This window comes from Rhinolophus sinicus, chromosome 2 (genome assembly GCF_057876585.1).
Source record: "Rhinolophus sinicus isolate RSI-liver-muscle chromosome 2, RSI-T2T, whole genome shotgun sequence".
NCBI classification, from domain to species: Eukaryota; Metazoa; Chordata; class Mammalia; order Chiroptera; family Rhinolophidae; genus Rhinolophus; species Rhinolophus sinicus.
In genome coordinates, this window is record NC_142502.1 from 125,666,827 (window position 1) to 125,692,682 (window position 25,856).

At 48.1% G+C, this 25,856-nt stretch overlaps 1 protein-coding gene across 2 annotated transcripts in view; it reads left to right on the plus strand.

The window, feature by feature from the left end:
* SH3RF3 (SH3 domain containing ring finger 3) overlaps nt 1-25,856 on the plus strand; it is a 368,321-nt gene that overhangs the window by 228,166 nt on the left and 114,299 nt on the right. The window lies entirely within an intron of this gene.

Below are 25,856 nucleotides of genomic sequence, written 5' to 3' on the forward strand. Positions count from 1 at the left end.
GAGTAGAGAGCACTTTAGAATGTTTGACCTCTAAATGCCTGTTCACCATGGACTGTTTGTGTGTGTGCAGGAGTGTTTGCCCCTTGGGTGTGTGCGTGTGCACCATTTATCCATATGTGTACATCCCATGAGCTGACCACATGGGTCATCCTGCAATCACTGGAGTCATCCCATAAGAATCATTCAGCTAATGCTTATTGAGTGCTTGCTGTATGCCAAACGCTTCTAAGTATTTCCTCATTTGATCTTCTCAACAACCCACCTCATGAAAACCAGGAATGCCCCCACTTGACAGATGAGCAAATAAAGGCACAGAATGTTTCCCCCCAGCTGATAAGTGCAGAGCTGGGACTTGAACCTGGGTTGTTTGCTCTAGACTTAGCCCTTCACTCTCCTGCCACCCAGCAACAAACGGGAGTTCACTCAGTTTAGTAGGTAACATGGTCAGCTTTGCCAGACCTACCAAGCAGTGTGTGGGTACCAGTAGGAGTTTTTTAAACACATCTGGTGATTCCCGTTATTTACAGGATCCGGTCCAAATGCATTAGCATGGCGCTCAAGGCCCTTTGCAGGTTGGCCCTAATCTATTTTTTATTTTTCCAACCTCATCTCTTGTCATTTCCTCCCACTTCCCTAAATATTATGAATCAGTGCTTCGCTCACATTTTTTTGGGTAAGCTACCTAGGAGATTGTGAGATCTTCCCACAATAACAATAAGTATACCTGTAAGAGTTACAATTTCCCTAACAACTTATGAGCTTCTATTTGTGCTTTTGCTGCAATTCCCCCAGGGGTATTCTTCTCTGTCCTGCTGCTTAGATGAAAAAAAAACTTGATGCTTGAATATCACTACAGTGCAGGCCAGAAGTAAAAAAAAAAAAAAAAGTCTATTGCTCCCAGACATTTCAACTACTAGAAACTTTTTCTCAGGCAGACTTTTAGGGATCCTCAAAGACATATATGAGAATGTCCATAGGAACTTTACTATGATGGCCCCAAAGTAGACACAACTCAAATGTCCATCAACAGTGGAATGGATAAACAAAGCATGTCTATATTATAGAATACTATCCAGCAGTAAAAATGAACAAAAGCTTACTACAGTTGAAAGCATGTATGATTGTCACAGACAAGTTTTTGAAATAAGCCACATACTGAAGAGCATATGATGTGTGATTCTTTTTTTATTTTTAAGTTCAAAAGCAGGCAGAACTAGTCCAAGGTAATGGAATGGTAATGGAATGATTTTGTGGGGGGAGACTCACTGGAAGAAGCAAAAGGGAGGCTTCTGGATGTGGAGATGTTTTGTATCTTGGCCTCTGGGAGTGGTTACACAGACATAGCAGCTGTAAAATGATGTATGGTTAATGATTGTGCACTTTGTTTAGAATGCAATTTAAGAAGCTTGGAGAAAACCTTGGAAACCCCAAGGTAGGTAACAGTGGCACCCATGCCCTGCCAAAGGCCTAGTGAGGCTCATCGGCTACCCCTTCCCTGGAGGGGCTCAGGCATGGTTAGGGAGGCTGAGCCCTTGGGCACAGGGCTGGGAAACCAAACAGGTGGGCTCCTGACAGCTCTCCCTGGTTCCAAAGACTTATGCAAGGGCCAAGCTGGTGAGTCACCTGTCTGTGCCTTTCCAGGGCCTGACTTCCTAGCCCCTGCGGACGTTCCTTTCAAATAAACCTCCATCCGGGATATAAGGAAGGCTCCTTCATCTTTCTGGCCCTACGGTCTTTCGTGCCCCACGCCTCCACTCACAGGCTGGCCTCTGCTCTGAGCACAGCCCCTTCAGGCCCTTATGTGTTTCCTCAGAGAGGATGTACCTGTGGCCCTTGAAGCTCGGGCTGGGACCTGCTCGTAGAAGCAAGGGCAGGCACCCCTGAGGCTGCCCGGGGTAGGGGCCTGGCTCCACCCAGTCCAACACGTTCCTGGGCAGCGCTGCTGCCCGGTGCTTGGTCCCACACCACTGTGCCAGGTGCCCCAGCCGCAGCCACAGCACTGTCTGCTCTGAAGTAGACTCCTGAGCTCTCAGCAACCACTAAAGACATGAAGCCCCCAACGGGTATTTCCTGAGATTGTTTCATTGTTTACATATCAGTTCCCTTTTGAACTGCTTGAGTAAAAGCCCACTGTGATTCTTGCCTCCTATGCACGCAGCCTTGGGGTGGAGCCAGGTGGTCAGAAAGTTCACAGTTTAGCTGAGACTGTCTTCCTCTGGGAGTCCAAGTGGGCATTTGAAATCAGAGTGGTCGGAGCTCGGGCCCTTCTCCGAGTTGCAACCCGAGCCAGACTGGCATGCAGGAGGGGGCCTGGGCTTTGGTTCTGGACTGCTGCTCAGGCTGATGGCACAGTTTGGAGTGTTATGTATCCCCAAAGACGAGCCCGATGTTCATGAAGAAGTGTAGCTGGAATCACACTCCTCACAGGACTGAATGACAAAGAGCTCTTTCCCCTCCAGCCCTTCCAGCTGGTCTGAAGCGTGGTGCAGACAGGCTTGTGGGCAGGAGCCAGCTGGGGTCCCGCAGTGCGCTGAGAGGATCCCCTCACCTGGGTTTCCCATCAGTGCAGTTTAGGCTGTGATACTTGACCCAGGTGTAGCCTTAAGAAGTAAATGAGCACTCTTGCTTTGCAGTCTGTATGATCCTCTCCCGACTGGGTCTGTTTCTTCGTCCTGGGAGTGCACAGGGGGACAAATGGTATAAAACCAGCCTGGAGCTGGCCTGGCTTCGTGCTGCTAGCGGTCTGTTTCCTGAGAAGGCAGTCCCTGTCTCCCTAGAAATGCCTTTATTCCTGGGGGACTGTGGAAATAATCCTCTTGCCCATGTTTTCCACAGCCTCTAGGTGCCCAGCTGCCAGCTGCATCCGTGTCATTGACCTGGGCCAGCTGGTCACCAGCGCGAAGTCTGTCTGCACCTCGCTCCCTCACCCAGACTCTTCCTCACCACGCCTCTGTGACTTTCTTTCCCCAGGCTCTTGACCTTCCTCACCTCACTGCCTACCTAGCTCCTCTTCCTGACTCCCCAGCTCAGAGTTCTGCATCCCAGAACCTGCCTCCTGACCCTTTTCACCCCATTGGTTTGATGACCGGTCACCATCCAGTGGCCGTCTCCACACAGGGACCAACAGCTTGTCTCACTGACACCTGCCTGTTTGTCAGATGACTTCTAGGCAGGTTGCCCTCAACTGTGGCCTGGGCTACCCTGAAGTGGTGTGCACTCAGGACCAAGAAAGGAGCAGGCTCTCATTCTCGGGGAATAAACCCAAAGATAAGACAGGGCCTGCCTTCCATGTCTTTAGTCCCGGAGGGGGCAGAATAATTGCCATCACTTTGGTTCTTCAGAATGTACTGTTCTAAGGGAAGTAAGAATGATTTAATCTGAGGGAATTCCTTGGACCCAGGAGACAGGGGAGCCCTCCTCCTTATATGTGAGGGGGTAAATGCCGTGTGGGAACACGTGGGGGCTCTCGCGGTCCCTGAGCTCCAGCATGGCTTGGCTGGGTCTGGCTTTGGTGGCCCCACCCTGTACATGAGCACCTGAACTGAGGTCCTGCCAAGCCACCCCATTCTCCTTTTTCATGGGACTTCAAGATGGTACGCTTGGGGTCTGCTCTTAGTATAAACTTTAGGCCATGTTCTGAGGGCAAAGTCAATCCCAGTGGCAGGACCATGAGTGGGTTGCAGGGCAGCTTAGGGCATCCTGGGCTTCAGAGGTGGACCCAACGGGGCTCAACATCGCACACTAGGTGTGTGACTTTGGGCAAGTTCCTTAAACTTCCTGAGTCTCAGTTTCCTCTCTTGAATGAGGGCAACAGCATGAACCTCATGGGGTAGTTGTGAGGCTTAAAGACAGTAACAGAGGGCACAGCCCAGGCCTGCAATCAGGCTGGCACAAAAGGGCCATCTCTGTTGTCATTTGTTGTTATAAATGTTTGTTGAATGAATAGCTGTTCAGCGGTCCACTTGTGTGTTTATTGGAGATCTGTGTCGTTCCTGGGCGTTGACCGTACTCAGCCTTGTATGGCTGAGTGTTTTCTCACAAGTGCTCCTTTTCATTCTCCAGCAGGGATGGGAGCTCTTTGAGGGCAGCCATGCCCCTATTTCTGTGCAGGCACAACAGCCCCTGCACTGGTTTCCCAAGCTGAGCGATGTTAGCAGTTGGGTAACATCAAAAAGACAAGCAACACGAACCTAACAGGACAGGTAGCTGACTTGAGTGCTGTCCTCGAGGGGCCTTGTGGGAGGCAGCCTCAGTCTGCAGAGCTCCAGGCAAGACATGGCTGCGCTTGGCCTGTCCTGCTCTGAGTCTCAGTGGGGGACCTGCATGGAGATTTATAAGGCACATTAGAAAATATGCTCATGATGCTTGTCTGAGAAGAAAACCTCTCCATGGGGCCAGAGTTAAGATCCAAGGACTGCAATAGGCTGGATACCCAGTTGAAAAGAATGATGAAATGCAATACATGTCAATGCCACGCTCTGCCTTCACATTCAGAAAGTCAGTTGTTGAGGCAGAGTAATAGGGAGACCTGGGTCATCAGAAGGTAACTAAAAACGTCCTCCGAAGTCACTGGGTAATAGGATGGTGCTTTATTTATCCTCAGTAGGATATTTTAAAATGAGCTACTCTGTGTGGTTGGTGGTCTATGGATGGTTACCTAGGTGACAGTCCTCTAGGGTACAAGGGCACACCCTGGTGTACACTTATATACCCCCCTCCACATACACATAATCAGCCCACGTCACCTGCTCTCCGGCATCAAATGGGGGAAGGGCCTGAGGAAGGAGGGGTCCCTTTTGAACGTCCCCTAACTGTCCATGGTGAAGAGATGAAGACTGGCTGTTCTGAGTCTGTGGTGTGAGGACCGGCAGAGTCAGTGGAGGGTGTGGAACTCCTCTCCCAGCCACGAGCGCACACTGCCCAGGGTGCTGCTCTGTTCTGGGGAGAGAGCCTCTCACCGTCCCAGCAGCCTTCTGCGCCTGCGGACCTGGCTTGGGAGAAGAGGTCAGTAGCAGTTCCTTGGGGGAAGGTCTCACCTACCTCACCTCGCTGACTAGTGTTCAGTTAGAGCTGTAGCTGTTTATTACCCGTGTTTTCATTCATGGTCTGCTCTTATGTGCGCAGCTTCTCAGGGGATGTTATGGGTGAGAGAGCACCCTCCCCATTTGGCTGATAAGGAGTGTGAAGCATCACGTACTGGGGCTCTGGGGCTCCGGCCGCCGGTGCCCGCTCGGGCTCTTCGCCCATGGGGGCAGGCATACCTTGAAGGGGGGGTAGTTTTTTTTGATTCCCAAAGGAAGCGTGGTTTAGTGCCATGGAAGCCTCACAGCTCTTCTGGAAGTAAAATGTTTCAGGGAAATCTTCTCTTGGTGAATGTCAAGTAACCCAACAGGTCTTGCTTAGCTCAGTGTGTGTGTGTGTGTCTGTGTGTGTGTGTGTGTGTGTGTACACACTTACACAGACAGATAGGGGTTAGCCTGAGATGGGAGAAGCTGAAGCAGGTGGTGAACCATGGGGTCAGGGACAGCTTCTGCTTGGACTCAAAAATGAGAAGCAGAAATAGGGGCACAGACGAATTGGTGAAGCTGCTGGTGACATGCAAAGGTCTAATAATTCAGAGAAAGTACCACTACCTTAGTAGATTTAGTAAGACCACCCAGAATCTGGAGAGAGAAGGAACTGGATGGTTTTCTCCAGCTTTCTGTGACCATGGCTGTATGAACACAAGGTATCACGAGGCCCCCTGGCTGGTGCCCAAGATTGCCACAGACATGGGTCACTCGACCTCTCTCCCCCTAGTTGCTAGATGTAGAGCTTCAAGAGTTTCTAGGTTTCCTGTCTGCGGCTGGTCAACTTTATTGCTTTGGAGATAGAAGCAAAGCAGACAGAATTTCAGTGGTGGGGAAACATGCTTTACCCTTGCACTTGGCCTATGGGAAACGAGGTGGGGAGGGGGGGGTGGGACGAGCTCTGAGGAGATGTCTGGCCTTGAGTGCTGTTGCAGGGGAGTGGTCAGGTCTCCGGTGGAGACGAGTGAACATTCTCAGGGCTTCCTATCCGATAGTGACCCTGGTCAAGAGGAATCCCAAGGCCGGGCAGGAGTTTGCACATGTATCTGCAGCAGCCACTGTTCTGAGTCCATTATTCCCATGTCTTGAAAGCATGTGCCCTGTGTGGGCTGTGGCAGGCAGGGCTTGGCAGAGCCGGGTCTGTGATTCATTTACACCTGGAGGCTGTGTCAATGGAGTACCTGCCATGTGGGGTGGCTCACAGGAAGTGACCCAAGAACCACCCCCAGGCCTGCTGCAACTATGGCTGGCACTCCAGCCCCCTACTGTCCTGAGCTTCAGGCTCAAGTCTGAGACTAACTGAGGAGGTACTAAGAACACCTTCACCTCCATCTCCCACAGTTGATGGCAATTTCATTCTTCTGGTTGCTCAGGCCAAACCATAGGAGAAATCAATGACTCCTTTTGCAGTTTTGCCCCCTCACAATGAATTCAGCACTTTAGGTTGATGCTACTAGCATATAGCATCTGCTGATTTTAGCCACGCCCACAGCTACCACCCTGGCCTGAGGCACCCACCTAGAACAATGCAATAGGTTCACCACCTATTCTCTTACCACAGAGCCCCTCCCCACCTCAGTCTATGCTCAATATGGGCCCCAAAGTGATCCACTTAAAACTTAAGTCAGATCATCAAGTTCAAAAGCTTTTCAGTGGTTTCCTCTTTCACCCAAAACAACCACTAAAGTCCCTAATAAGGCCTTCCAGGGCCTATGTGACCTGACCCTCTTTACCTTACCGACCTCGACTCCTACTACTTGCCCCCTTGCCCACTTGGGTTCACCCACTCAGTCCTTCTTGCTGTTCCTCAAGCAGGCCTAGTCCATGCCTGCCTCAGGGCCTTTGCACTGCTTGTTCCCTCTGTCTGGAACACTCACCCAACATTCTCTCCCTTCTGTTTTATTTTTTATCTCCATTGCAGTTATTACTTGCTCAAGTGTTTATATAATTGACCTATGTTTCTGAGGTATTGTCTGTCCCACACACTAGAAAGTGAATTCCTCAAGGAAAGGGTTTTTTCTGTTTGTTTGCTGATGTAAGTAGTGAGAACAGTGCCTGATTTGTAGTGGCTATGCATTGTATATTAAATTATATGAAGTGTGATTGAAAAATATGGTAAATGTTTAAATAAAAAAAAACTTTATTACAGTAAAAGACACACTGCCATAAATCGCCCTTAAAATACTCCCCCTCACCTCAAACACACTTGTCCCACCGTCCTTGCCTCTCTGAAACAGTTCTGGAAGTCCTCTTTTGTGAGTGTCTTTACTTTGTCCAACATTACGACAATGCTCCATGTCACACATCGCTTTTGGTATGACAATATCTGTCAAATAAAAACATTAGTGTGTCCTCATCCACCTTATTCACTGGATCTGGCACCATGTGACTTCTGGCTTTTCCCCCAAAGTCAAAATAACCATGAAAGGTAAACATTTTGAATCGATTCAGGACATCAAGACAGCCATGAGAGTGCAACTAAAGACACTCACAAAAGAGGACTTCCAGAACTGCTTCAGAAAGTGGCAAGAATGATGGGATAAGTGTTTTCAAAGCGGGGGGGGGGGGAGTATTTTGAAGGGGATTAATGACAAGGTGTGCTTTACTGTAATAATTTTTAAAAATTTAAACATCCACCGTATTTTTTGATTACTATATATTATATTTGTATATAATATACATATATATATTTGTTAAATTAAAGAGGATTTCAGAGCTAGAACTGACGAGAACCAATGGCAGAGTAGATTTATGAAATGAGGGAGAAAGGGGGATCGAAGAGAAAACAAGTTTTGGTTTGGGAAGCCGAGTGGTGCTGTCAGTACAGAGGAGATGGGAAGGGAGCAGAAGGGACCAGGCAATGCCAGAGTAGACATGAAAGCTGAGGGGCCAGAGACACCAGGAGGGGCGGGAGGTGGGTGCAGTGGGTGGAGGAGCGTGCAGAGACCAGGAGGCCAGTTCTGGGCGGAATGAACCTGGAGTGTCTGTTAAGCATCCGGTGTCAGATAGGCAGGTGGATATACAAAGACAGTTTAAGACGGAGTTTTGTGCTGGAGAGGTTAGCTTGCAGTCCTTGGCATGAGGTGCCGTCAACCTCATAAGCCTAGGCTGGACCATTACAAATATGGGTGCGGGCTGAGAAGAGTCCAAGAGCGGAGGCCTCCCCTGGATGGTCTTCATGTCTGCATCCTGGTGTCTCTTTACAAGGATCCCTGCCTCCCGACACCACACTAGTCTGCCCTCCTCATGGTAACTGAAGTGCTCTTTCTCTCAAATCTGCCTTGCCCTGCCTCCGCCCTCCACCCCCCAGCCCCAGCCTCCTTGCCTCCCAGCTTAGGCTCCTGCTGCCTCCAGGGTGCTGATTTCCAAGACTGCTGTGAAATGCAGACTTGACTGCACAGCTTTCCACCAAGCTCCCACACTCCCTGGCCCTCTCATGCACCTTAGATTCCAGCCACCCCAAACTTCACTCCCTTTCAGCTCAGGACCTCTGTGCAAGGACCCATAGAGCTTCTCTTCACTTTTCTAAATCCAACTCAAATGAAGCCGTTCGCTGGGCCCTGAGACCCTGTTTATGGTGAGGTGCAGGGCTCCTGGTGTTTCTTAAACCTCTTCCTCCCTCCTTCTCAGACGTGATTCTTCCAGGCAGGGGCCGTCTGTGGCTTATTTTTAATATCCCTAGTACTTAGCACAGTGACTGCACACAATAGGTGCTTAATACTAGACTGCAGAATGACAGCTTGTTAGGAGAGTAGCAGCCCAACGATTAGCCAGGAGCCACTTTTTGGATTCAGCAAAACAGCGATTGTCAGGACCCAGTGGCTTTTGGGGACTTGGAGGTGCAGTCTGCGGGGAACCAGGGCATGAAGGTGAATTGCTGCTGGACTGGTTTTCAACTTTAAAGAAAAAAGTGTGACGTTCAGCGGGGTGGCTTCTGGAAGTCGCAGGAAGGCTGCAGGTGCCTTGTTCCTAGATCTCGGAGTTGGCACAGACCTTCCTTCATGAGCATTCCCCGCGGACGTCTTGCTGTACATGTTTGCCGGTCTCACTTCCCCGGGACTGCACTGCACACCTACTTCCCCTCTGAGTGGTGAGCTTCAATAGGGGAGTATGGCGGCCTGGGACCGGCTCCCTTCTGTCTCAGGACATTGTTTGAGGAAGAGGGTGGAAACCCCATGGTCTCACTTCTGGACCCTCATTCACATGGCTCCTGTGGCCAGAGCCCCCACACCCCGTCACTTGGCTCCCACACTCCTCTGTGAGAAGACCCCTGGTCTGACCCTCACCCCTACTGGTGTCAGGGCTTCCTCCATGCTCCCACTGAGCTCTGGGCTCATTCAGGGGCCAGTTACATAGTTACCCATCCACTCAGCTCCCTGCAGGCGGGACTCCATCTGTTTCCTTCGCAGCCCAGGGCCCGGTGCCCAGAAGGGGGCACAGTTACATGTTTTAGTGGGTGGGTGAGCCACGCGCCACTGAAAACCTGCTCTCCCCGTGCTTTGTGCTGATGCCAGTAAGTACAGGCACGGGGGAGGGCCGTGCACTGTGGACAGCCGGGGACTGGTAGATGGAAGCTGAGCTGTTAGCCCTGAGCACACCCAGGAGGCGATGTGTTGTTTTCCTGCCAGTTGGCAGGACTTCTGGGTTGAAATGTCATATGTCAACCTTTATTTAACTTAGACATGTTAATGTGTTTCCTTGTTTTGTGCTCTCGTGTTTCAATGTGTAGGCAAGGGGCTGCCCCCTGGGTTCCCGGAGGTGTTGGTAAACAAGCTGACTGGAGAGGGCTGGCCCAGTGTTCTTGATGGCCATTTTTGGTCTCTGCACGTGGAGGGACAGTGGCTACCTCAGGTCACAACATGAAAGGGTGCAGGTTGACTCTGGATTCCCTGGTGCATTTCCTGTTCCCTTTCCCCAGTGACCTCCCTTCACCCCATAGGTGAAAGGAGCGGATCCCAGAAGAGAGTGCCTAGAAGCAGAGTTGTGGAGGGAGGGGACCTCTGACGGGGGGTATGAGCTTACTCATGGAGGTGGTAATACCTGCTGTGACACCCTGGGGCTTAAGCACATTACAGGCTTATATCTGGCTATTCTGTTTGCTAGGCTGAGGGCCATGTCGAGCTGGGCTTCACTTAGGCCTTAAGGAAACCTGAGATGGGGGCTCTGCCATCTTTAACACACAGGGTGGAGGGTAAAACAGAAGTGTAAGGGGCCAGGCCTGGCAGTGGAGATCAGCACCGCCACTCATAGGCCACCGCCAGAACCCAGCCTGACTGCCAGGCCGGCTGGGACATGTGGCCAAGCTGTGTGCTCAGGAGAAGGGAGCCAGCCTCCACCACAGCCAGGCTGGGAAGTGTGAGTCCTCCGAACAGGAGGAGACACCCACATGGGTCTCTTCGGTTAATTTGAATCAGTATGTGTTTCATTAGCACTGAGAAGGAAATGATATGAAATGACAGGCCTTGTTCAGATGACCCGTAAGGAAAATGTCCCCTCTGTTGAAGCATTCCTTCCCCCACCAACTTATAGAAGGCATTCAATTATATGGCCGAACAAAGATAAATCTGGAAGGACGTGTGGTGGAGTTGTGAGCTCTCTAATGAAGGGAGAGGTTAGAGAGTTGAGGGAACATTAGGCTCAGTTTTATGTTGGATGGGGCAGCCCGAAGGAAGAATACTGGAAGAGGGAGAAGATGAAACCCAAGGAAATAGAGGGGACAATTGATAACTTGCCCTTGGAGAAGAGATGGAAGGGGAGATGAGGTGAGGAACTTAGATGAGGGCCCACCCTTGACGGAAAGAAGAGGAACTAGCCCTTTGGCAGGAAGAGGAGCTAAATGGGGAACCTACTGAGACACCCAGAGGATTGGGAGGATGTTGAGTTTATGCCAGGTTGTCCTGATTTCAGAGACCCCATGTCCCGCAGGCACCGGAGGCCTGGGGCACCTGCAGGCACATCTTGGGGAGGCTGTATTCTGAACAGTGGGAGAGATGGGGGAGGAGAGGTGGGTTCCACAAGGTGGGGGGCAACCTCATCCCATAGTCAGTGGGAGCCCAGAGGATTCTGATTTTGGGGAACAGATCCCAGCCCGTGTCTGTCGGTGTCAGTACACATTTGCCTGAGTTTTCGTGTTGAACGAACCCTACGCTATGTTAGGGAAAACTGTTCATGCGATGCTATTTATGGAAATAATGAATATATATTTATGGAAAATGATGAAGGCCAAAACTAAAAGCTTGATTTAGCCAAATAAATGTAATACCCAAAAACAGTAGGGCTAGTTACCAATGGCAACTGTTTCTCATTTGAGAGTCCTTATCTTCAGCACAATAATTATGATTGCATTGTTGGGCAATTTTGTTCTAAACTTTATTTGATTGTGATGTTGAACTTAGTTTCTCTTGCTCACATAGCATGGTCATCTCCATGTTGCTTTATTTCTTAATAAAGTGGAGTGATTATTTTGAACCTCTGTCTCTAAATATGGTATTAAAGCATTTGGTAAATCACTCTGAAGTTGTTAGTTGTACATGCTCTGTATTGTTTTAAAGTTGTGAATGGCTCTATGTGTTGGATTTGCCATTCCCAATGCAAAGACAGACTGCTTGTTATTTCTTCAACTTTATCTTGGATTTTCAGCTCCTTGCCTGGGGCAGGCAGTGTGTTTTCAGGGAGGAAGATGAGTGGGGCCTATGGCTTCTCAGCGCCCTCCACAGACCCTACAGTATAATTGGGATCCAGTGGGCAGATTCGCAGGTGTGTTCCTTGTAAAGGGGAGCTCATTCTTAGTCCTCAGTCCTGGTCTCTGCTTTTCCCTCCTCCTTCCAAGGAGCCCCAGCTCCTCAAAGAGAAACCCAGCATGTCAGGAAACAACATGGGTGGTGGGAGAGGACAGTGGGGTTTCTAATTTTTTGCTCCCAGTGACCTTCTGCCCCTCGCTCCCATCTGAGAATGCTAGACTAGAAGTTAGAAGGCCTGTTGCTCTTCATCTTGACTCTGGAACCAGAGGCCGCATGGGCTTTATTGAGTTATGTGATGCTTCTGCGTTGAATTTCTCCCTGTACAAAATGTAGATAGTGCCACATCAGGAGGTAGTATCAGGGAGATCTAATAAGGGAATAGTCTCAAGGCCCATGCACAAATAGAAAGGCATCTGCGTGCAAGTGCTTTTTGGGGTGACAGAGGTCTCTGAAAGAAGCTGAAAGTTCTTGACAGCCTCTGAGGGACACAGCCAGCCATTCCTCTTGCTCTCACTAGCCCGACAAGTTGGGGCAGCGGCTACAAACCAAAGGAGCTCTCTTGGATAAAGGACATCTTCTGGTTACTTATTCTTTCTTTTCTTTTGTCATTCTTTACTGCCTACAAATAACCAGCTCTGCTAACTTCTATAAAGTGTTGGCAGAAACTCACCCTGGTGCTAACATGGGATGGATTGCCTAGCTCCCCAGCTAGTTCCTCCCATGGGTTACCGTCAGGGCTGTTAGAACTTCGGGGAACTTTAGGCACATGGGGTCTGGAAAGGGTGATGCTGATACTGGATACTCGTTGGGAAGCCATGAAAACCCCCAAGTGTCAGGTTAGTGGCCTGACTAGGCTTTAATTGCGTTTCACCCTGATGCAGTTACTTATTTTTTATTAAATTTACTGGGGTGATATTGGTTAGTAAAATTATAGAGGTTTCAAGTGTATATTTCTATAATACATCATCTATATATTGCACTGTGTGTTCACCACCCAGAGTCAGTTCTCCTTCCATCACCATATATTTGACGCCCTTTACCCTCCTCTACCACCCCTCTTCCCCCCTTACCATCTGGTAACCGCTAAACTGTTGTCTGTGTCTATGATTTTCTTCTTCGTTTGTTTGTCTTGTTCATTTGTTGTTTTCCATTTTGTATCCCACATATGAGTGAAATATGGTTCTCAACTTTTTCTGTCTGACTTATTTCACTTAGCATGACAATCTCAAGATCCATCCAATACTGCAAATGGCGGTATTTCATCTTTTCTCATGGCAGAGTAGTATTCCATTATATATATATATATTCATATATATATATATATATATATATATATGTATGTATGTATTAGATTATATATATATATGTGCATGCCACATCTTCTTTATCCAACCTCTATCGAAGGACACTTTGGTTGTTTCCATATTTTGGCCACTGAATAATACTGCAAAGAACATAGGGGTACATATATCTTTACAGATTTTGGGGTAGATACCCAAAGAGGAGGTGGTGGCCCTGAGCTGGCTTGTGGCTGAGGGATAGCAGAAGGCAGGATGACTGAGCAGGCTGAGGTGGGAGGAGAGAGTTGGGGGTGGTCAGAGAGGCAGCAGGAGGCAGACTTTATAGGGTCTTGCAGGTCAGTCTGAGGACTTTGCTGTTTGCTCCAAACACCAGAAGTAGGGGAATCTGGGTGAGAGTCCACCTCTCTTTCAGACCCCTCCCCTGCTCAGTGCCCACAACCTTTGTCCCTGTATCCACCGACCCCTCCATGACCATGTCCTTGTCATTTCTAAGTGTTGCCAGAGGCTCACGGGGACGTCCCAAGAGAGGACTCAACCCAGAGCAACGGTGACTGGGGTCTTGTCTCCACGCTAGAAAGAATCCAAGAGCAAGACAGAAGCAGGAAAGTGAAAGTGATTTATTGAAAATGAAAGTACACATTTGAGAGGAAAGTGCAGATGAACTCAGAGAATGAGTCGCACTGAGGAAGTCACAATCAGGGATATTTATCCCTCCTGGGGTGCAAATCAGTGACGTGATTCAGTGACATGAATCATTCATCCCCTCCCCCTGGGCAGGACCCTTTGTTTCCCACTTTTTCTTATTTGGTTTTTCTGGAACTGTCATGGTGTCAGATGCATGATGGGAGTCGTAGTAACTGAAATGCAAATGAGATTATAATGTCATTATAATTAGCTAAAGGTCAGGTTTCTGTCATAGGGATCAGCCTTGCTGGCTGAAGCTGGTTCTTGTTTTTTCCAGTTGTAGGTACTGGATACAGTCACTTGCTACTTGTGTAATCAGTGAGACGCCTCACATTGTACCCTGGAGGGGGTTGTCAGTTTCCTAGGCTACCTATCCTGCCTCATTAACCAACCCCTGCTTTTACCTGGAAGTGGGGTGGAGGTTGGATAGTATAAAATGAATGTAGAAAGAACCTTCTAGAATAAAAGTTTTCAAGAAGTGGTAGTCAGAAAACCACAGGGCTTTGGGCCTCTCGGGATGTGGGAGAAGGTGTCAGGGCAGCCCCAGCCCAGTCAGGTTTTTATCTGTCAACCCTCTCCCAGCCAGCCCTCCACCCCATCTCCTCTCTCTGTGGTCCATTCCCACACAGCGACCAGAACCTTCTCTACTCCCGCTCCAGTGGGGCTCATTGCTTAGAATAAATCCAGACTGCTCACCACAGCCTACAGGCCATGGGGTGCACCTGGCCTCACTGTCCTTCCAGTCCACCCACCACATCGCTCCCTGCCCCCAGCTTTGCTGGCTGACCTTCCTGTGTCCCTCAGTCAGGCCAGGCCCCTCCCGGCCTTAGCATAGAGCAAAGGACTAGCCTCAAGCACCGAGCCACCAGGTTCCAGCCCAGCTCTGTCACTAACCAAACTTTCTCCTCCCTGTACCTTGTTGCAAAATTGTATTTTTGCTAGTGTGTTGTTTTTGAGGCTATCATATGATTTGGAATCGTCTTCTGTTTCATTTGGAGTGAAGCAAAACAGTCATTTGGAGAGAGTATCCATGAACCGTGTAGGGTAAGGGAGCCTGGTCTGGAATCATCCAGCTTTCAAAAAAGGGACAACCAATGCCATGCTAGGACCAGAGCCTGAGTTCTGGACGTCATTGTGGGAGAGGTGGGGGAGTGGCCAGCCCAGGCACTCAGAGGGGACTGCAGATCCTGATTAGAAGCGCTGGGCTGGAGAAGCCCCAGCATTCCTAGCCAGCTTCCCCTAACCGCCAGCCCTCCCCTCACCTACCCAACCCTGTACTGAAGCTGCAATCATCCTATAGTATCAGGAGCAGGCTGCGAGCCACATGCTGACCCAGGACGGAGGCAAAGCCCACCACCAGGAATAGAAAAATAATCCTAGGGTGTCAGTTTATACCTCTCTGAACCTTTTTTGTACTTAAATGGGGATGCATGTGTGGTTGAAATGTGCTCTTGTTTGTATTTCTTATTACTAAATTTGCAACACAGTTTATATGTGAACAGGATCTTAACTATGTAAATTTTGGGGAAATTTATTGTGTTGTCATTGGAGTTTTAGTCATAGTATGTCTTCATACCCTGTTCTTGGACCGAGCTGGGAAAATGACGTGTGTCTGAGGGATGGAAATTAAAACGTTAACTTTATTACTGATAAATCTTAGTGGAAGCATATAGATCGTGTCTGGAAGCAAGGAAACTTCCTGTTCCTCCCTCTCAAGCATAGACTTTGGGACCTCCGCACCCGAGGGAGAGTCGAGACTGAAAAACCGACACACTTGCCTAGAACTGCTGCCTTGATCTAGAGCTGGGACAGTGGAAAGAAGGAAATGAGCCCGGGGCCTTCAGCCTCCGAGTAGATTAACTCCACCTTGTTAGTGAAGGTGGACCAGTGCCGGCGGGTATTTCTGTCTGTTAGAGACGCACACTGAGCATTCGCAGGTGAGATGATGCAGTTTCTGCAGTTTGCTTTAAGACACTCCAGAGAAACCATGGAGGAGGCCAAGAGCAGCAGATGAAACCAGAAGCGCAGAGTGGCCATGGTTACTGAAGCGAGGTGATAGGTGCATCTTTCCACTTTAGTGTTTGTTATAAAAAGTTTAAAAATACTATGTTAGACCTTCCGCCCCAGCAATCAGATGACTGATGGGGAGGCGATGAGAGAAGAGGCCAGGAGTGCTATTCCAGTGCAGGGTCAGCACACCTCATTTCTCAACTCTACCTCTGTCAGACAGAAGCTGTCTTAAACAGCAGGTAAGCAGGCATGGCTGTGTCCCCAAACTGCACAGAGACCAGCACTGGGGCACTGGGGCACTGGGGCCCCGCCCTCCTCCTCTGCTCAGCTCTCGCAGTTTCCACCTTCCTTCCATTTGGACCTGGCAGGATCCTTTCCACCTTCTGAGCTCTGGGATGCCCTCAGGACAGCCCACCCGTGGGAGTATGAGGCAGGGGAAGTTCCCTGACAATTCTGGGGTCTCCCTAAGGAATGGAGACCGCTGGGTCTGTGCTCCCACAAGACACCACTGCTCGGCTGGGGCTCAGGGAGGAGGAAACCTCTGCTGGACCTTCCCTCACACTCCTGAAACATGACTGCATCTCACTAAACTGAAAAACACTAGCCCTAATGGCACCTCACACTTTGTACAAAATAGAAAAAGAATACATTACTGCCACGACTCAGGAATCTCACCTAGGCTGATGGATACCCCCGCCTAATCTGCTCTTTTGTTTTGTTTTTAATGACTTTCTGATTGTAAAACTAACGCCTGGCTGTTGTTCAAAATAGGGATATTTGAAAAAATGTGAAGAAGAAAATTAAAATCACCTATAATCCTACTAGTAAATATATGTGATACGTGTAGGAAAAAAATGAAATGAAATGTTAGCGTATTGTTATTTCCTTTATCCTTTTCTATGTATAAATTTACATATATTTTGAACAAATTTGGGTTGGTGCTGCATAAGTATTTCTACCTTGCTTTTTTTCATTAAATTGTGAGAATTTTCCAATGACATGTCATTAGCTTCAAAGCCCCAACCACCAACCCCCCAAAGTGTGTTCCTAGTACAGTAGCCAGGGGGTCCTTTTGAATGTATGTCAGATGTCCCTCAGCCACGGTCCACCTCCCGTCTCAGTCAGAGCCAAGCCAGGACCTTCCAAAGGCCCTGGCCTGGCTGCTCCCCATCACTTCTGACCCCATCTCCGCCCAGGAGCCTGCCCCAGCCACTCTGGCCTCCTTGCTCCCCCTCAGACACACCAGCCCGCTCCCAGGGCTGGGCTTCTGCACCTGCTGTCCTCAGCCCCATTGTTCATCCCCCAGCTGCGAGGCTCCCTCGTTTGCATCCTTCAGGCCTGTCTCACGGGTCATTTTCTCAGTGAGGCCTTTCCCAGCCACCCTCCCCACCCCTAGCACATCTTCCTGTCATACTGTTTGTCTCGTACTGTTTGTCACCATACTGCTGACCATCTGACTTACTAAATATGATTAAGTATTTACTTGCTTACTGTCTGGATCTCCACAAGGGCGGAAGCTCTGTCTGTTTTCTTCACTGATGTACCTTCAATGCCAAGCAGAGCCCCTGGCATGCGGTAGGTACCTAATACATGTATGCTCAGTAATCAGACTCCCTTCTTCTTCTGTAGCACCGCCCCCAGGTGATCTGGGTGGTCTCTCCTCCCCGGCCAGTCCTCCTCGGCATCCCCCTTCCAATCTCATCCTCCTGCTGCCTACTGCCCCCAGGAACCCGAAAACCCTACCCCGACCTTCCTCACCATCCTCTCTCCTGGCTCCACAGGTCTGTCCATCCCCTGCCCAGGAATTGACAGAAGCTTTAAATCACATCCTGCTCCCTGTTCAGACTGAAATCTCCATGACCGGAGCCCCTCAAGTTAGGCCCTGTACACACAGTGAATGCACATGTTCTTCTGCTCACACCTCGCCGCTGCCTTGAAATACTCATGTCACTTTGGGTCCATGTCCATAACCAAGGAAATTAGGTTTCTTCCCCCCTTAGCCCAATGTTTTTCTAACAGATCTTTCATTCAGTTTGCATTTATGAGTTGTGAAGATCCGTAAGCCCCTTTTGTGGCCATGGAATACATCCCTAAGATAAGTTCTCTCCGTGAAAAAGCTTCACCAGCCACATAGTGCCATGCCCAGCTCACACCTGGCAGCAGGTGCCCAGTGGGTAACTCAGGTGAACTGAGTGAGCTCTGAATGGGAGCTCAGACTCTAGGCTCAGTTGCGTGTTTGGAGTTCCACCTCCAGCACACCCTCCCCAGGCAGGCTGTTTAACTAACTTCTCTTAGCTACTGGGGCCACCTGTAGAAAGTGGGGTGTGAGTCACAGTTCCCTGGGGTTGAAAAGGCAAACATAGACATGTGCTGAGCACAGTATTTACATCATGCGTCATAGGTGTCTGGCATTGCACACACACACAAATGTTAGTTGTATTCATTCATTGACTAGGTATTTATTGAGCACCTACTATGTGCTCAGCACTAAACTCATTAATCATCTGTGAAATGAGACAATTGTTTGCAAGAGGACAGAGGAGGCTCTGATTTTCAGAACTCTGTATCAGCTCTGAGATCTTGATTGTCTTGTTACAGGAGTTGCCCTGAGATCTCAGAGAGACAGTGAGACAGAGAGAGACAGAGAGACATGGAAGGAGGAGGAGAGATAGACGGAGAGAGAGGGGAAGACTGAAGGAGAAGGAGACAGAAAGACAGAGAGGGAGGGAGGGGGCAGGAAATGCTTGCTATCTGGAGGCTCTCTTAAGTGGTTGAAGCCTGTTTAAAATGAAGTGGTGATAAAGTAGCAGGTTAGAATGTCAAGACAGCTGCAATAGCAGAATAATTCACTGATGGGCTGGCTGGTGTTCCATAGACCATGGCCAAGCATTTCTCTATCCTTTGGCCATACTGGTAATCTGCCACAGGCTCATGGCCACATAGGTCTTTTCCTGTCCCAGAGACACTGCAGATGCACAAGCATCACACCCAGGGCCTGAGAAGACTGATGGAGCTGTGAGCACTCCCCTCATGGTCATACACCCAAGTGCAGCTGGTTGTGTGTTCAAGGATAGGCTTCCCCAGAGGGAAGGAGGAATGGCTGGGTGCATTCAGACGGGAGGGATATTTCCAAACTGTGTCCTATGCAGGGAGCCTGGGTCCTCGCAAAAAGGCTCCCAGGCTGTCAGATCAGAGCATCACGCAATGGACCAGTGTGTTCTCTGCAGCTGGCTGCACAAGACATTTACACCTTTGCAGACGGGTAGGAGAAGACTTTTGATTTCTCATCTAGGAAATGTCTCTCTTGTCCCCTCAATGCCAATGGCTTTCAGTCTTTTTGGAATGAGAGTCACAATGAGAAACGCATTTTATATCCTGACCAAGGGCATATACACCGGTGTATATATGGAACTAAACAAACATTTCCTGAAAGGACTTTTACCCTTAGCACATATGATGCATTCTGATATTTTCTCTTTTAATCTGGTTCATGTTTTTTAAAAAGACACTGGTCAGGACCTTCTAAACTAATAGTGTGAAAACAACTGGTCTTAGCTAGAGACCCTCAAAGTCGGATGCGTACCGTTCTGTGAGTAAGGAAAGGAAATATTCAAACTTCAATTTGTGATTTAAAATATTTTTAACTTATTAGCTTTAATTTCTTTTATTGTGTATGGTTTATAATGGATATAATATAATTTCTAGTGGCATACTAGAAAATACATGTAATTTACTGGTGGTGTATGCCCAAGAAATGCTTTACTGATGAGGGTACACAATCAATGAAAAGGTTAGAAGCTTCTGGACTGGGTTGTTGCTGGTGGCCTGGCCCGGGGACCCATTGGTGAAGCTGCCACCGGCCTTCTGAATTCTGTGTCAGCCATGTCTCACTACTGTATCCCCTCCTTCTTCCTTAGCTGCCCAGATCTGTGACTGCTAAGGGATAAAGACCCTGTACTTAAGTTCTCTAGTTGAAGATGGTCAGAAATGCCTATGCTAGCACAACCCCACAAGCAGGGTATTCTTCCAGGATTTAAGCATCCTGCATGAGGCCATATGTTCCCTGCTGGTGCAGTCTGAGGTCTTGCCACCTTCCTAGCAGAGATGTCCCTTGGGAGTTTTTGCAGAAAATGGAGAATAAATGGTCCCCTTTCTGTTCCTCTCTGTGGCTGGAAACAACCGTTTTGCCTTCTTTTAAGTTTATCTTCAGGCAAAATAATCACAGCGTCCTTACACTAATTGCAAAACTTCAAATAGAATTTCTGGTCAAGATGGTAGAGTAGGTAAATGCGGCACTTGCCTCCTCTCATGACCACATCAAAATTACAATTAAACTACAGAACAGCCATCATTGAGAATTGCCTGAAGTCTAGCTGAACTGAAGTCCTACAGAAGAAGCTACCTTGAGGCTGATAGGTAGGAGGAACAGGGGCACAAACGGGCTGGCCCCATACCACATGTGACCATTAAAAATCAGGAGTGATATCTCAGCTGTGGAGGTTCTCCACACCCCCCAAGGAGCAAGGGGTCCCAGCCCCTCACCAGGATCCCCAGCCCAGGATTCCAATGTCAGGGAGAGTAGTCCCCATAACTTCTGGCTGTGAAAACTAGTGGAGATTGTGACTGAGTGAGACACAGGGTGGCTGGAGTCCCAGGTGCTCCCCTTAAAGAGCCCGTGCATGGATGTATTCACTGATGGACTCACACTCTCTGAGCTCCAGTGCTGGGGCTCAAAAGGCACCAAGGACATATGGGAAAGAACTGAGTTGTGTGGCTTGAAGATGAGGGGTGGAGGGGCATCTTTCTCTCATACAGAAGTGCTGGCAGAATCTATGTTTCTTTGTTGAGACCTCTACCATCCTGGAGTGCAGACCCAGGTGGCCACCATATCGGAGTCTCCATCAACCTGGCTAACACTGTTCACCACCCCGCCATCTGTGATTCCCTGAGACCCTGCCCCACCCAACTTGCAGACCCTCCCAAGCTTTTTTCAGTGAGTGACTTTTCCATACAAGTGGCCTGTCTTGAATCATTCTGTGGACTTTTCTAGACTCTCTCAAAGGTTCACAAAACCCAAATAAGCAGCATCTGGCTTTGGCCTGCCCCATACCTCTTGCTGAGCAGCCCCAACCCCTGCAGTAGCAGCAGCCAACATTGGTTTGTGGCTTGGCCTCTCGAGGTACCTTCAAACCCAGCATGGTGGCAGCCATCTGCAGATTGCTTTGTGGCTCCTGCCTGGTGGTCCTGGGCAGGGCACAAGCTGCAGCTGAACTTGGCCTGTGATGGGGCCCCTCCCAGGAGTCTCTGGGGCTGGCGCCTTCAGTGGCCAGCTTTAGACAGAGCCAGAGCATCACTCAACCACCTCCAAGGACGAAACACCCAAATGGCAGACTGGGTAGGTACCAGAACCCTGCTATAGTGAATCCTGCTTCATAGGGTCAGTCCCTGCACAACTGCTCCTCCACTATAGTCATGGCCAGTCCTCACAACCAGTCAGCCCTGGGGCCGGCCTGGTGGCTCAGGCAGTTGGAGCTTCATGCTCCTAATGCCGAAGGCTGCCGTTTCAATTACCACATGGGCCAGTGGGCTCTCAACCACAAGGTTGCCCGTTCGACTCCTTGACTCCCACAAGGGATGGTGGGCTCCGCCCCCTGCAACTAAGATTGAACATGGCACCTTGAGCTGAGCTGCCACTGAGCTCACAGATGGCTCAGTTGGTTGGAGCGCATCCTCTCAACCACAAGGTTGCAAGTTCGACTGCCACAAGGGATGGTGGGCTGCGCCCCCTGCAACTAACAATGGCAACTGGACCTGGAGCTGAGCTGCGCCTTCTACAACTACGATTGAAAGGACAACAACTTGACTTGGAAAAAATCCTGAAAGTACACACTGTTCCCCAATAAAGTCCTGTTTCCCTTCCCCAATAAAAGAAAAGTCTTAAAACAAAACAAAAAACAGCCCGAGGATCAGTCCCTCCCATTGATGTGCAAACAGCAACATTGATGTGCAACCAAGGCTCAACTACAAGAGGAGAGCACACACAACCCACACAAGGGACACACTTGGAGCACCCAGCTCAGGTGATCAGGGAGACTGCACCACTGGACCCCACAGGTCACCTACTACATAAGGGTACTCTACTAAGACTGGGAGACATAGTAGCCCTACCTAATACATAGAAACAAAATGGGGAGATAAATAAACTTGTCCCAAATAAAAGAACAGAACAAAGCTCCAGAAAAAGAACTAAATGAAATGGAGACAAGCAATCTACCAGACACAGAGTTCAAAACACTTCTTATAAGGATGCTCAGTGATCTCAGGGAGAACTTCAATAAAGAGATGGGAAATAGAAAAATAGAGACAGAAAACATAAAAAGGAACCAGTCAGAAATAGAGAATACAATAATTGAAGTGAAGAATACATTAGAGGGAATCAATACTAGATTAGATGAAGCAGAGGATTGAATCAGTGATTCAGAAGATAAGGTAGCAGAAAACACCCAATCAGAACAACAAAAAGAGAAAAGAACCCCCCCCCCCCAAATGAGGATAGTTTAATGGGCTTCTGGAACAACATCAAGTGTACCAACATTCATATCATAGGGGTACTGGAAGGAGAAGAAAGAGCAAGGAATTGAAAACCTATTTGAAGAAATAATGACTAAAAACTTGCCTAATCCAGTGAAGGGAATAGACATACAAGCCTGGAAAGTGCAGAGTCCCAAACAGGATGAACCCAAAAGACCCACACCAAGACACATCATAATTAAAATTCCAGAGGTTAAAAACAAAGAGAGAATCTTAAAAGCAGCAAGTGAAAAGCAGTTAGTTATGTACAAGGGAGCTCCCATTAGACTGTCAGCTGATTTCTCAACAGAAACTTTGCAGGCCAGATGGCACTGGCATGAGTTATTTAAAGTGATGAATAGCTAGGAACTGCAACCAAGATTACTCTACCCAGCAAGGCTATCATTTAGAATCAAAGAACAGATAAAGAGCTTCCCAGACAAGGAAAACCTAAGGGGGGTCTATCAACACCAAACCAGTATTACAAGGAATGGTAGAAGGACTTCTTTAAGATGAAAGAAAAAAAAAAGATAAAAAATATGAATAATAAAATGGCAATAACTGAATATTTATCAACAAATACTTTAAATGTAAATGAATTAAGTGTTCCAATCAAAAGATAGGGTGGCCGAATGGATAAGAAAACAAGACCCTTTCACATGCTGCCTACAAGGGACTCACTTCAGATTGAAAGACACACACAGACTGAAAGTAAAGGGATGGAAAAAGATATTTCATGAAAATGGAAACAAAAACGAAAACAAGCTGGTGTAGCAATACTCATACCAGACAAAATAAACTTTAAAACAAAGGCTATAACCAGAGACAAAGAAGGACCCAGTAATCCCACTTGTGGGTATTTATCGAAGAAACCCAAAATGCTACTTCCAGGGGACATGTGCCTCCATATATTAATTGCAACATTGTTTACAATGGCCAAGGTGTGGAGGCAGCCTGGTTGTCCATCAAAGTATGAGTGGATAAAGAGGAGGTAGTAGATATATGCAATGGAATATTGCTCAGCCATGGAAAGGAATGGGTTCTTGCCATCTGCAGTGGCATGTATGCACCTGGAGGGTATTGTGTTGAGTGGAGTGTCAGAGAAAGACACATGCAATGTGATTTCACTTATGTTTGAAATGTAGAGAACAAAATAAATGAACAGACATAACAGAAACAAACTCATAGACACAGAAAACATTTTGATGGTAGCCAGGTGGGAGGCAGGTTGGGAGGGGTGTTAAAAAGCAGAAGGGATTAAGATGTACAAATTTTTATGACACAGTAGTCATGGGGATGTAGGGTAAAGCATAATGAATACAGTCAATAATATGGTAATAACTATGTGTGGTGTCCGATGGGTACTAGACTGGTTGAGGTGATAGGTGGGAGGGGGTAGGGACAGAGTGCAAAAGGGGAAGGGATTAAGAAGTACAAATGGGGAGACGTCATCAAAATGGCAGCGTGAGGTGAGCCTCTGTAAATCTCCCTTGGAATTTACAACTTATCGAACAACTATAACTCCACAAAGGACTCCGTGCACAGCAGACAGGCAAGATGAAGGGCCCATTACTGAATTCACCTATAGGTGGGCGAATCTTGCAAGCAGGGGAGGAAGGAAGGGAGAAGTGCAGAGACGGAGCCGCGCAGGCATAGGACGGAGACCTAGCTCAGTGCTCCGAGCTCGCTGCTTCCTGGAGCTACCACAGCTGCGGGAGAGGGAAGAACTCGGACTGCTAGGGCACTGTTTATGACCCACAGGGCTGAGGGGACAGCATATAACACAGCTGAACCCAACGCTCACGGCAGAGACCTCAGAGAAAAGACTGAGGGAAGAAGGCTGAAAATGGTGTTTTAAGCCCTCACTGCTGAGCAGAGAACGGAAGCCTTAGGCACTGAGACTAGCCGCCCCCTCCCTCCCCTCCCAGAGCTCGCCCCGCCCCCACCTTTCCAAGCGGAACAGTAGCAGTGTCAGATCAAAAGAACAGAATATTTGCTGTTCTGAGAATTGTGGACCGCAGACACAGATTCGCAGCCCAACTAGTTCCGGCAAAGGGGAGGGAGCTGTGGAAGTAGGACCGGCTGTGGTGGTGATCGCCACCATTGCTCTGGGACACCTCTCACAACTCACCACCCCCAGCCCCACCTATCTGGGCGGATCCCTGCAGGAGTAAACAGAACTGCTGAAACATATGGGCTCTGAATCAGGTACAGGAAGAGCTTTGGAACTTCAAAAACTCTCTGCATACCCACACGGACACTGTGCCCTATGACCCAGGCGAACTATTAACAGAGGAGAAGCCCATCTCCCAGGGAATCCCCCCATGGTGTGAGAAGCTAGAATAGTGCAGAGAAAATATAGCACTACCGTGTGAGAGAGAAAATAAAAGGCTGCAGTCAGAGAGAAAATAAAACATTCTACCAACAAGTACTGGAAAACAAAAGAAAGACCTCTTCCTATCAACCTGTTGCAGAAGCCACTCCTGTAGATGTCTAGGAAGAGAAATAATAAATAGTAATTGCCATGAATAACCAAGGCAACAAGACAGCTCAGAAAGAAAGTGAAAAGTCTCCAGAAAAGGAACTTAAAGATATGGAAATATATGATTTAAATGACAGAGAATTCAAGTTTGCAGTTCTGAAACAACTCAATGAGATGCAAGAAAACACAGAAAGGCAGTTCAATGAACTCAGAAACACAATCAAAGAACAACATGGGCATTTTACGAAAGAGATTGAAATTTTAAAAAAGAACCAAATAGAATTTCTGGAGATTAAGAACTCAATAGAAGAAATTAAGAATGAAATAACCAGTTTAGGTAGTAGAGTTGACCAGAGGGAGGAAAGAATCAGTGACATCGCAGATTGAAACCTGGAAATTACACAGATGGAAGAAGAAAGAGCCTTGAGACTTCAAAGAAATGAAAGAACTCTACAAGAACTTTCCAACTCCATCAGAAAAAGCAATATAAGAATAATGGGCATACCAGAAGGAGAAGAAAGAGAGAAGGGAACAGAGAATATATTCAAACAAATTGTTGATGAGCACTTCCCAAACTTGTGGACAGAACTGGATCCTCGAATTCAAGAAGCAAATAGAACACCTAATTACCTCAATTCCAACAGGCCTTCTCCAAGGCACATTGTATTGAAGCTGTCTAAAATCAACGACAAAGAAAGAATCCTCAAGGCAGCCAGGGAAAAGAAGATGGTAACCTACAAAGGAAAGCCCCTTAGATTATCATCAGATTTTCCAGCAGAAACTCTACAAGCCAGGAGGGAGTGGAACCAAATATTCAAACAGTTGAAAGAGAGAAATTATGAGCCAAGAATAATATACCCAGCAAAGATATCCTTTAGACATGAAGAAGGAATAAAGACCTTTCCAGACATACAGAAGCTGAGGGAATTTTCTAATAGACGACCTGCACTACAAGAAATACTAAAGGAGGCTATTCGACCACCATCAACAGGGACAGTTT